The sequence below is a fragment of the Physella acuta genome, unplaced genomic scaffold (assembly GCF_028476545.2).
Source record: "Physella acuta isolate Inbredline_101_S28 unplaced genomic scaffold, ASM2847654v3 ptg000064l, whole genome shotgun sequence".
In the NCBI taxonomy this organism is placed as follows: Eukaryota; Metazoa; Mollusca; class Gastropoda; family Physidae; genus Physella; species Physella acuta.
Window position 1 is genome coordinate 499,015 of NW_026731584.1, and position 13,256 is coordinate 512,270.

Below are 13,256 nucleotides of genomic sequence, written 5' to 3' on the forward strand. Positions count from 1 at the left end.
TACTGACGTCCTAGAGATCAGCAGTATCAAAATGCCAACAGGAAGTTTGATGCTGATTTCTTTTGTTGTGTCCTGCTGTATTTTGTCAGGTGAGTCTTGATAATATCATACCTTCACTTTTTCGTGTCATCGGTTTTTTTTTTAATACATCTGACGTTTCTACTTTTACAACTTTGATTTTTTTTAATCAATACGAACATAACATAAGTACTATTTTTCATGCTTCTTAATATAATTTACATTGTATGGGTCTTATATGTATATGTCGTTATTAAAATATGTGTACGGCTGATTAAATATAAGTTATGTATATGAGCTTATACCGTGCCGTCAAACTCCTAGATAATGGCGGAGAGGGGATCCCGATTGTATAGGGGGGGGGGTCACAAATACAATCATTTTACAGTTCTATTTTCCTGCATCTTCCACTTGATAGTGGTGTTTTTGAAAGACACTATTGCTATAGCGGTAATTATTTTACAGTCACTAACCCTACGCTAATGCGAAGAAAAAAAATTCGATGATTGCTTATACCAGTGTCTGACAATATGTTCTTCCGGCCAATTGTCTGCGTTGTACCGTGAAGTCTAAAAATAAAACGTCAACAAACTCACTGTGGCCTAAATAGGTCGCGCTAGGCACCGAGACAACAGAGACGTGTAGTTTTTGTAACATAAATACTCTTTGCATAGTGATTATGAAAATAATAGGATTTGGAGAGGTGCCATAACAAAAAAAAACTATCTCCCTTCATTATCATTAGTGCTAATTAATTAATTAGCTTAATTACAATATGTTAATTATGCTAATTACTTCGTTAATGCACTTGTGGGTTCGTTTATAAGGTGTGATTTTTTTTTTAAAGTTTTTTTTGGCTTGAAAAGGCTTCTTGAACTTAAATATTATCATGACCAAATTAATTAATTATGATTATGTTAATCCAGTGATTAACCTAATTAATTTGATTGTTTTTATTCAGATGTCTATTTTATAGTTGAATAGTTTGATTAATTTTTAAATTAATTATACAAGTACCCAAAATTATAATTATAAACATTCCTTAAAATACCCAATTGTGTTGTGGCTGGGGTAAATCACCGTAAGAGGAGTGGATAGGTGTATTCTGGCAAACATGCATATCTGAATTAGGATTTATTTCAGACATTTTTTTTCTATGGAAGATGAATGCTTAAAATAGATTATTTACATAGGTCAACATTTAATTTTTATTCTGTACTTTGTGGGGGGGGGGGGGGGGTGTGGATACACCCCCTCCCCCCCCTCACCAAGCGTGGCCAGGTCTGAGATATTCTTAAACAGTATTATTTTTTAAACAGCCTACCACCCCTCCCCGACCCGAACATAATAGACAACGATCTATAATACTTTATAGAACATACATATATTTTACTAATTCCCCCCCCCCCCCTTCTACGTGGGACATAGGAATCGTCCATAAACATCGTCACATTTCAGAGACGGGGGGTGGGGGGGGGGGTGGTGTTCACAATTTTATGATAAACTGTGGGGAGGAGGAGGTAAACTTCGTCAAAAAAGTGACGTCTTTTAATTTATCCATGACCACTGCGTGTATATTGATTATTAAATTCCAATCCCAATAAAATGTAACAAAAATCGTTTGACCGCGTAAAATAATCGTGGTTATAAATATGTCCATGTATTTTCTTTTTTCGTATTAATAACATAAATCAGGCCTTTTTTGGTGCTTGAGAATCTTTACAAAGCAGTACAAGGTCAAGGCCATATGCAAATTTGCTTACGTCACTTTAAGTAGGTGAGAATAAAAAGCACACAGCACTCATCAAATTTTTAAAATAAATGCCCTCCTTTTCAAACATGTTTCTTGTAAAACGTATAGACATACATAAAACAAAATGTGTTCACATTTTCTTAACCCTTACCCACTTCCATTTACAAATAATATTTTAAAAAGGTTATCCTTATGTCAGGGCCAACTAATTAGGCATAGGCCCCAAACCAATAAAATATATTATTACTATTAACATCCCGGGCCGAATGTGTGTTACACCTAGAGCCCTAGACCTACACGTCTGAGCCTTCGAGGGTCATGTGGTGATAAAATTGCAGATCTAATTAATATTCATAAATGGCGTTGGAATATTTTTTTCTGCATGGATATGATGTCGTATTTTGTAAGTAGGATAATTTTTTTCCTTTTTATTAATTATCTATACCTCCATCAAAGCGTTTAATCAATAAATTCAGCCGCTAAGCCGCTTTTCATCGAAATACTAGATTTAGATGTCGGGTGTCCATCTAAACTTTTGAGACATCACGTGACCTCATTTTCCCGCCTTGACCACTTTGCCATCGATCGGTTACAGTTTAAAATTAATTACATACCAATATCCCCACGTTCTAGATAATGCAAATTTAAAACAATGCAGCATTTAACACCTTTGTCTATAAAGTTAACGTTGCTTTGTGGCTTTACGTTAAGAAATTATATTTTGGCATTTAGCTGCGCGGGCTAGCCTAGATCCGTGCTTTGACCTAATTTGGAACACGTGCCGCGCAACTCTCTGCGGTGTGCTGTTGACAACTTTGTTTGCTTGCTTTACTACAATACGCAATAAAATATGATCAAAATAAATTTATTGTCTGTTTTCTTTGTATTATTTACATACTTTCGGCATCGGCCGATGAAACACGCACTTTATAAGCGTTTTGGTAGACTTGACAAAATATTAATGCACGAAAAGGCAAATATTTAACAATGATTGCTTTTTCGGACGGCAATATTTTGAGATTTTGTGGCGTCATCATTGAAAAAAACGACTATCTCCATTTTTAAAAAGGGTCATTTTTCCCTCATTTTGAAAAAACGCGTTGCGATTTGAACTATAAAATAAATTTAGGCTTCAAAACCGCTGTTTTGACACACCGCGCTGATGACGTCACGCCTTACCAAAACGCTGAGAAAGCGCGTATTTCATTGGCCGATGCCGGATGTAGTCAAATCCCGGAGACTGGTATAAGCAATTAACCTGTTATGTTGTGCTGTATTTTGTGTTCTGTCGAGTTGTATTGAATTGCGTTGAGCTATACTGTGTTGTGTTGTGATGTGTTGTACTGTACTGTACCAAATTGTGAGAAGGTGGGCAGATCTGTGTTTTAAATTTGTACTGTGTTAAGTTGTGTTGTTTAGTGCTACGTTATGTTAAGTTGTTCTGTGTTGTGTTGTTCTGTGGTTTGTTGTGTTGTTGTGTGTTGTGTGTTGTGTGTTGTATGTTGTGTGTTGTGTTGGTGTGTGTTGTGTGTTGTATGTTGTGTTGTGTGCTGTGTTGTGTTGTTATGTGTTGTGTTGTACTGTGGTTTGTTGTGTTGTTTTGTGTTGTGTGTTGTGTTGTTGTGTGTTGTGTTGTTCTGTGGTTTGTTGTGTTGTTGTGTGTTGTGTGTTGTGTTGTTGTGTGTTGTGTTGTGTTGTGTTGTGTTGTGTTGTGTTGTACTGTTCCAGTTTGTGAGAAGGTGGGCAGGTCTGTGTGTCAGATGTGTACTGTGTCAAGTTGTGTTGTATTGTGCTACGTTATGTTAAGTTGTTCTGTGTTGTGTTGTTCTGTGGTTTGTTGTGTTGTTGTGTGTTGTGTTGTTGTGTGTTGTGTGTTGTGTTGGTGTGTGTTGTGTGTTGTGTGTTGTATGTTGTGTTGTGTTGTGTGCTGTGTTGTGTTGTTATGTGTTTTGTTGTACTGTTCCAGTTTGTGAGAAGGTGGGCAGGTCTGTGTGTCAAATTTGTTCTGTGTCAAGTTGTGTTGTATTGTGCTACGTTATGTTAAGATGTTCTGTGTTGTGTTGTTCTGTGGTTTGTTGTGTTGTTGTGTGTTGTGTGTTGTATATTGTGTTGTTGTTGTGTGTTGTGTGTTGTGTTGTATTGTACTGTACTGTTCCAGTTTGTGAGAACGTGTTTAAAATGTTGGTTTCCTCTTGTCGGATTAGAAAGATGTTTTATTCGTGCAGGTTGGGTGGGGGTCAATTATATATTTAGCTTTCATTTATATTATAGATATCATAATTAGAACATAAATATAGCGTATCGCTTGATCAAATAGAAACAAAAATTGCAATTTGTTCATGAAAATATTCAAAATTACATGTCAGGTTCCAGTGAATGGGCAGGTTCTAAGATTGTGGATGGAAAATGTTTTCTCTTTGTGGATGCATCTTCCAGCTGGGATGATTCATTGGTCAGTTCTTGTTTGTATCCATGTTGGTTCCTGCTATATGTATATGTAGATGTAGCTGTGTGCTATCTAACCCAGCCTTTGCCACGCACTGGGCTTTTACTTCGTCCTCCCTCCTTCTTCAGGTGAGAGTTTTGTCGTGAGTTTTAAACAGTTTCCACGCTATCAACAAACAATGCAACAACATTATTGATTTTTATGTATATTGCTTAAAATGTAAAAAAACAAATAAATTAGAAATTCAAACACCGGTATAATCAACAATGTGTATAAACTATTTATGTGTTGCTGTTTTTTTTACTTTCTCGTATATACGAAGTATAGAGAAAGTATTGTAATCGTGCACAAAAATCACTTGAAATTTTAACAATTTTCACCGTATTACACCTCAGTCCTTCTTCACATCCGAAGTATAGAGGACTTATTTTAATCGGGCAAAAATTGTCAATCCAGATTTATCAAAATTAAAAGGTTGTATGCGTAATCCAGTCTGAAAAACTGGGCTTTGCAATTCTGTCCGTATGTCTGTGTGTCTGTGTGTGTGTCTGTGTGTGTGTCTGTGTGTGTGTGTGTGTAAACACGATTACTTGAGTACCGTTACAGCTAGGTTGATGAAATTTCATATATAAGTATTTTATCAAAATCGTAGATCCGTATCAACCTTTGAGCGATTTCCGATAACCGGAAGTGGTACTTTTCCTACTTTGAATTTTTCAAAAGCCTATAACTTGAGTACTATTTCAGAAAGATAAATGAAATTTCACATGTAAGTATAAGATCTAATTCTCTACCTTCTGTCAAATTTTGAGTAATTTCCGTTGCCCGGAAGTACTAATTTACGCTACTTCCGATTTCTGAAAAAACTAATGTAAATTTTTAAAGTACTAATAATATTGCGCACTAGTATGCACTTTTTTTTATTTGGCGTTTACTTGGTGTGCAATTCTTTTGTCTACGAGATTTTATTCTATTTTTAAAACTTTAAGTATTTGAAATGGATTAAAAATCATGTCTATAGCCCGAGTTCCCATCCCCTATTGTTTTATATAAGAATATTCGAGAAAGTTTAGGGGAGATCACTCCCGGTTTATTTTTTTTTATTTTTTTTTTTTATAAAATTGGGTGAATTTTTTTTTATTCAGAATTTATAATAATACATGAGTGACATTAAATACAAATTGTGTATTAATGGTATTGCCTTTAACCTATTAGTATGTACACCTTGCAGACAGCGTGCACCAATATGGAAGGAACTCTAGCGACAATTACATCCTATACTCAACTAACTAAAGTGATAACAGAGCTCAGCATCTCAAGTAGGTTTTGTTTGATTTTTATAGGCCTGTGCTGGGTCATATTTTGTAATACGTTCAGCAAATAGGCAAAAAGTGTCGGTCTACAGTAATATAAACACACACACACACACATATATATATACATATATATATATATATATATATATATATATATATATATATATATATATATATATATATATATATATATATATATATATATATATATATACATATATATATACATATATATATACATATATATATATATATATATATATATATATATATATATATATATATATATATATATATATATATATATATATATATATATATATATATATATATATATTATATATACATGTATATATATATATATATATAAATATATATGTATATATATATATATATATATATATATATATATATATATATATTTATTTATTTATTTATTTATTTATTTATATATATATATATATATATATATATATATATATATATATATATATATATATATATATATATAAGAATTTTTACAGGGCTGTGGGTGGGGCCTTTTGTTTTAGTTCCGCTACTGTTAAAATGTAAAAACTAAACAAACATAATTTGCTCTGCCTATGATAATCGCATTGAATGTAAAAACAATATGAACAATACAAACCATTATAAAATGTATTACATCTATGATAACCACGTTTGTATGTAAATACACAAGTCCAAAATTCACTCTCTGAAGGTAAAAACTTCTGGATCGGCGGCAACGATAAGGTTACGGAGGGGACCCTCGTGTGGGCCGAGACCAACCAACCGGCCACTGAGCTGACCGGCGACTTGATGGGGAACGCGGGTGTTAACGCCGACAGCGCAGACTGTACCATGGTTCCTGGAGCGGCGGGGAGGGTCTTTATCAACAGTTGTGGTGGGACTGTTGGTTACCTGTGTATGGAACCAAGGGAGGGTCTTTATCAACAGTTGTGGTGGGACTGTTGGTTACCTGTGTATGGAACCAAGGGAGGGTCTTTATCAACAGTTGCGATGGGACTGTTGGTTACCTGTGTATGGAACCAAGTGAGTGTTTTAACTACGTCCATTAAATTAGTACCCACTTTATGTGATCTACCTGTGTATGCAGCCAGGTAAAAGTGAAAGTAAAGTTCCCTTTTCAAACATGACGGTCTATAAGGCAAGTGAAGTAGAGTTCACCTGTTTCTGTGACCTCGGCATATGAAGAGATAGTGTGGTCAGCTCTATGCCCAGCCGCCTTTACTTTCCCTAACGTGAGTTAGGTACCCATCAGAGTTGGGTGGACCAAGGGAAGGTCTACTCACATGAACCCGGATTCGAACTCGAGACTTATCGGATAGCAGTCCAGCTCGCTACCGCTAGACCACTACGTCCCTCATGCAGAGAGGTGATTCATCTATATCCATTAAACTAGAACCCTTTTTTCTGTAATCTACCTGTGTATAGAGCCAGGTGTTTCAACTATCTTTATATATAATTCTCTTCTGGGAGAGGCTAGAAAACAAGCTGCAAACGCGCTCCCTACCGTCCCCACCCCTACATGGTCTGGTGAGCTGTGGTTCACTCTTTATGTTTACAAACATTACAAACACAGCCGGGTTTAGTGACGACTATTAGGGGCACATAATTTAGTTTGAAACTATTTTAAACGTAGGGGGGTAACTAAGTGGAGTTTACTTTAACGGAGGGGTGGGGGTGAAGGAGCGGGGGGGGGGGGGTTATCGTCCTTAACGAGCTACTTATAGTGTTTTAAAGAAATATTTTCAGTGGCAGCGTTGGTAGTGTCGAATTCACAAATTATGAATAACTGCAAAGTAGAAAAAAAAAACAACTAAATAGCGGCGTATGATATGACGCGGGTCGGCTCGTATCCATTAAACTACAACCCCACCCCCACTTTATGTAATCTACCTGTGTATGTAGCCAGGTGTTTCAACTATATCCATTAAACTAGTACCCTACACACTCTCTGTTTAAGCATACATTGCTATAACATGTAGAATAATAACTAAGGAAGACTAGAAATTTTTCACCAATAACATAGTATTTAGTTGTGTGTTCATGAACTGCAGGGTTCAGTTAGCCGGTTTATTTTCTTATGTTTTTGTCAAGAATTTATAAAAGTGTATTCAATGATTTTAAAAAACTGTTCAGCCGTTTATATACATTAGACTTTAAGAAGTTGCGATCACGAACAATAAATGGAATGTGCTTGCTTCAGTACATCGCATTTTTATATGTAGGCCTATTTCCATGTTCAACAAAAAAAAAATGCGATTTTTTTTAAATTTAAAAACTTTTTTTTTAGATTCTGCAATCACAAAGTGCCCGCCTCCGCCAAGTACGACTACCACTACGACTACAACTACTACAACGACTACTACCACCACAACTACAACCACACAGCCTCCAACCACACCCATCACGGCCGTCACCCAAATGTTTAAATGTTACCCAGTGACCACTGACGGGTCAGCCTTGACCTCGATGCCCAATGTTCTACTGCTGACCTTGACGTCCCTGCTCACCTCTCGTGTTCTGATGGTATTAACGTTACATTAACACAGAGGCGTAGCGACCCCTACCGGCGCCCGGGAAAAAACTTCCAATGTTGCACCCCCCCCCCCCCATATATTTTTTTTATATTTACAATTCAAAATAGCAGCTAAAATTAACTTATTTTGGGTCCAGAGTTTCTTCCAGAAAGTCTACCGCCCCCCCCCCGAACGAAATGAAAATTATATAGAAAATATATTTTTTAACAGTGTCCTCCCCCCCCCCCCCCCCGAAGAAGGTCTACCGCCCCCCCCCCTCGGAAATTTCAAGTGCCCCCCCCCCCCCCGGAGAAAAAAGTCTGGAAGAAACACTGCTTGGGTCGGCGCCCAAGGACATATGTACCCCCCCCCCCCGCCGCTCCCCCCCCCCCCCCCGTCTCTACGTCTCTGCATTAACACGCGTTAACTTTTAACTGGCCCGTCAGGACACACCACCATCTCGTGACGTTAAATTTACAAAGGTTAACTTTTAACTGACCATTGCTCAGCGTTAATTTCTTGTGTACTAGTCAATTTGACATTTAAATTAACACACGTTAACTTTTAACTGACCAATGATCAACACTTTTTAAAATTTTCTTGTTCTTTTTTAACCACACTTGCCGACCTAACCAAGATTACATCTTTTTAAAATATTTTTACATCCATTTCCCTCCCATAAAAAATCAAAGTCTAGTTCCGTTTATAGTTTTATTTAAATTGTAAATCAACCAATTGTTGTTTCATTTTAAATAAAGAAACAAATATAAAATGCAGTCACGCTTGAATTGACTAAAATGTGTCTTAATTAACTTTCAGCTAGAAATGTCTTAGTTCTTTCAATTAATGTTTTAAAAAATAATTACACAGTCCGTAGACGTTTTACATATGACGTCACGGATTAATCACTATGTAAACATCAGCCATGATGGTGATCTGTTTTATTCTGAGATATTTTACCATAAACTATAAACATTGCATAATATGATATAAATGACATGCACTAAACCCTATTAATGTGCATATTAAATGTATACATGTTTTTAAATACTTTCGTTTATATTCAATGTTTCATTTTGTAAACATAATTGTGAACATAATTGTAAACATAACGCAACATAAACGTGTACAACCACCAATAGAATAAATGTTTTCTTTCAGAAATTAAGTCCTGTGTATAATCTTCTACAACAAAATTTTAATTTATTCATTGTTTATTTATTTGACACATTTCAAATATAAATTTTAAGAATACAATTTCAAGTACAATAAAAATTCAAAATGCAGGATAAGACGTGTTTTTTTTTTTTTAAATGTTTGTTTTGATGTTTAAGTGTGTTGTAGTTTTATTTAAATACCTGTGTGTTATAGACATGTAGCATTTATATTGAGTTTGGGCCTGTGTGATTAAGATATATTCTCAACTTCAATATAAACCGTAGAGTTGATATATCTGGTCAATTGGTAGAGCACTCACTTGCTAGCCAAACGTCGCGAGCTTGATTCCCTTGCTACAGATTGTTGACGTCACTGAGTTCACCCAGCGTTGAATAAAATCAACGAAAATTAAATCTTCTGAGATTAGAGCTGAGTAGAGCTCAACAATATTTTTATATGACACAGGTTAAGTCTGTCATTTCTTACCTGAAGTATTAAGATGTACTTCACATCTCTTAGATGGGCCTTCAACTCACTGCACCCGATGTGGAGGTCCACGGCCCTGTCACTCCGGAGCAAAATTGGGCTTTTCAACTCAAATGTCAAGGCAGTGCTGCTCTATGGCTCGGAGACCTGGAGGGTTACGAAGACAAATACTGATAGGCTACAGCCGTTCGTAAACAAATGCTTACGACATATACTTAAAATAAGATGGCCAGACAAAATATCAAACAAAGACCTGTGGCGAACTTTAAAGCAACAGCCAATAGACACAGATGTCAAGGTCCGAAAATGGGGATGGATCGGACACACGAAAAAGTAAACATCGCAAACCATGCATTCGACTGGAATCCCCAGGGGAAAAGGAGGGTGGGCCGGCCAAGGAAAACATGGAAGAGAACGGTTGAGGAGGAGGCGAAAACAGCTGGGCTCTCATGGGCACAGATTAGAGGAGCAGCCCAAAACCGAGGCCGATGGAGATGTGTGGTTGCAGCCCTTTGCTCCCCAGGGGCCACAAAGGAGTGATGATGATGGATGATGATCACATCTCTTGTCGAAATACTTAACATATACTTCAAAATGCAACTAATTCGTTAAATCAGATTTACCAGCAGGAGGTTAATTAAGGTTAAAAGTCAAATACAAATGGTAGATGCAGTGAGGTTAATTCAATTAGTAATAAAAAAGATAGTGTTAGTTACCTAACAAGTTAAAGACAGAAATTCTATGGACGTCGAAGACCTATGGGTCGAAACGGCCTTAGTATTTGTAACTGTCTTTAACTTGTGAGGTAACTAACACTATCTGTTTTATTACTAATTGTGTTGAAAGTCACGGTTGGGAGATTTTGTGTATTGTTGCTACTGGTTTTATCCAAATAAAGTCATTAGCATATCCTCTTCTTCTTCGTTCTTAATTTTAGTTTTGGAAGAGATCCCTCCAACACAATTAAGTATACGTGTCAACTGGTTATGCGCCATTGAGATCATTGACTCCGATTTCAGCCTGCTTCATAGCCTTTGTCTAACCAAGAACAAACTACAAGGCAGCAGTTGTTGTTTTTTTAAATAATTTTGGAGTTGTTTCTCCTAAATGAATGGCAGTCCCCAGCTAACGAGCCTCATTTTTCCCACGTCTTCTTTAACTTGCTTTCGTCTCTGTCTTTCCAATCAAATCTTGCGATCGAAATTTCTGGCACTTCCCAGTTAGCTAGCGCGCTGAAATTTTCAGGGAAGCTTTGTTTTGGATGACAATAGAATATTCAATTGTTATTATTACTAAATTGATCCATGGAAACATTTTATTGAGCATTTTAGACCGCTATATAATCTATATATATAATTCTCCTCTGCGAGCCGTTAGAAAACAAGCTCCTTACAGTCCCCTCTCTTTCTCTCTATCACTATCACTACCACCCTACCCCACCCCCACATGGTCTGCTGAGCTGTGGTCACGTTAATGTTTACAAACCGTACAGCCAGGTTTAGTGACGGCTATTAGGGGCAGATAATTAAGTTTGAAACGACTTTAAACTTACAGGAGGTAACTAAGAGGAGACTGCTTTTACGGGGGGGGGGGTGTAGGGTCGGGGTTAGGGGAAAGGAGGGGGGTTTGAGTTTTAAAGCAAATATTTTCAGTGGCAGCATTAGCACTGTCGAATTCACAAATTATGAATTACTGAAAGTAGAAAATAAATCAACTAAATAGCGGCGTATGATACGCCGCGGGTCGGCTCGTTGTAGTAAAAACGTGGGGGAAAAGGGACATAACCCAGTAACTGTAATGTGTGTACAAACAACCGTAACAACTGGTGGCCAGTATGGGGGAGACGATATGGTCGAGTGGTTGGGCACACGATTGCTATCCCACTCGACACGGGTTCAAATCTATGTGTTCTAGTCAGTAACGTATTCACACAACGTGTTTTTTACGAGTTGTCTTTTTACGAGTTGTCTTTTTACGAGTTGTCTTCGTTTACCCAAAAAAAGCGAAAAGATAAAATCGATAGCAAGATTTTAATGCAAACAAACAGACAAAGACTAAAAAGTAGAAAATAATAATCATTAAATTTTTTTTTAAAAACCCACATTTTCTGATTGAACTAAAAAGTAGAAAATAAATGCTATACATCACAATAATGCAAGCGATCACTCTACTATAAGCGATCAAAAACGTGGGGCGCCGTGATTTTCTTACAGTTTCTAATACTGTTGACTCTCTACAAGCTCCCTAATAAAAGTCAATAGTATTATCTAATCAATAGTAATATAACTTTTACTTCGGCGCCATGTTAAAATATTAGCATGCAAAGGAATGCGGGTTGAAGTCAATAGAACGTCCATGAGTCCACCCACTTCTGATGGGTACCTAACTCACGTTAGGGGGGGGGGAAGCGGCTGGGCAAAGTGCTGATCACACTATCCCTTCAGATACTGAGGTCCCTGAAATAAATGAACTCTACTTCATCTGCCCCATGTCTCTTGGGCATGAACGGAAAAAGATGATGAGATTATAGTGTAAAAGATGCTGTATATAAACGAACAAAATACGGTGTGCAAAAGATTAGTTAGGAGGTTAGTAGATTGGTAGGTAGTGGAAAATTATAGCGGTGTGACCTACTTAGGTCTGTTTGGCTTTATGTATATTTAACCTCCTGGGTTATGTATTTGTCCTTGGGAGAATTGTCAGTTCACTGGTACAACCCGGTCAACTGAACGCTATCACATCATGTGATTGTAAGTTTAATCCCTGGCAGAACCTCAACCAATGGTCTTGCGACCATGAGAATCCTTGACTGACCCTCAACCAATAGTCGTAAGACTTTTGAGTTATTTCCCCTGACTCTGAGTTGTATTTAATCACGGGATTCTCAAGTCCAGAGGCCGCCAGATTGACCTAGGGACCAGGAGAGGTGTGCCTGTGGTTAGGTACGCCATTTTGCAGTATGGTCATTATGTGACATTATTTTCACCTTTTGTATAAGGAATTATGTGACTAGTTGTAGTTTACTGAATTTGTGTTCTGGTGTATTATTACACCTTTTTGACTATCGGTGATAGTTTAACCTGTATAAGGATTTCTATTGTTGTAGAGGCAAATTGTCTCTCCTTGGTCTTTTGTTGTGGTTATTATGAGGCCAGTTCAGTTGTGTGTATTAATGATTTATCACAGCTGTGATGTATTGTGATTTTTCCTCAAACTGTAAGTTGGAGTTGAGTTTATTTATATTACACTGAGAATCTGTACATTTTGATCTTACCTAGTGTCATTATCTTGTACATAAATTAAAAAGGTATTCATAGTTTAAGGCGTGCGAGTCTCTTTGATTTGTCGTGATTTACCCCTAGACTTAATTAACGAGCTCACGGCAAGTTGTTGAGATTCCGTTACAACGTCTTCTATCGGTACCATACCAAACGAACCTGGGGCGTCCGCTTCCTCCGCGGCTGTCGGAGGTCGGACATAACAAGTGGGGGCTCGTCCGGGATTTTGATTTATGTGCAAGTTTGGCATTAGTTTGA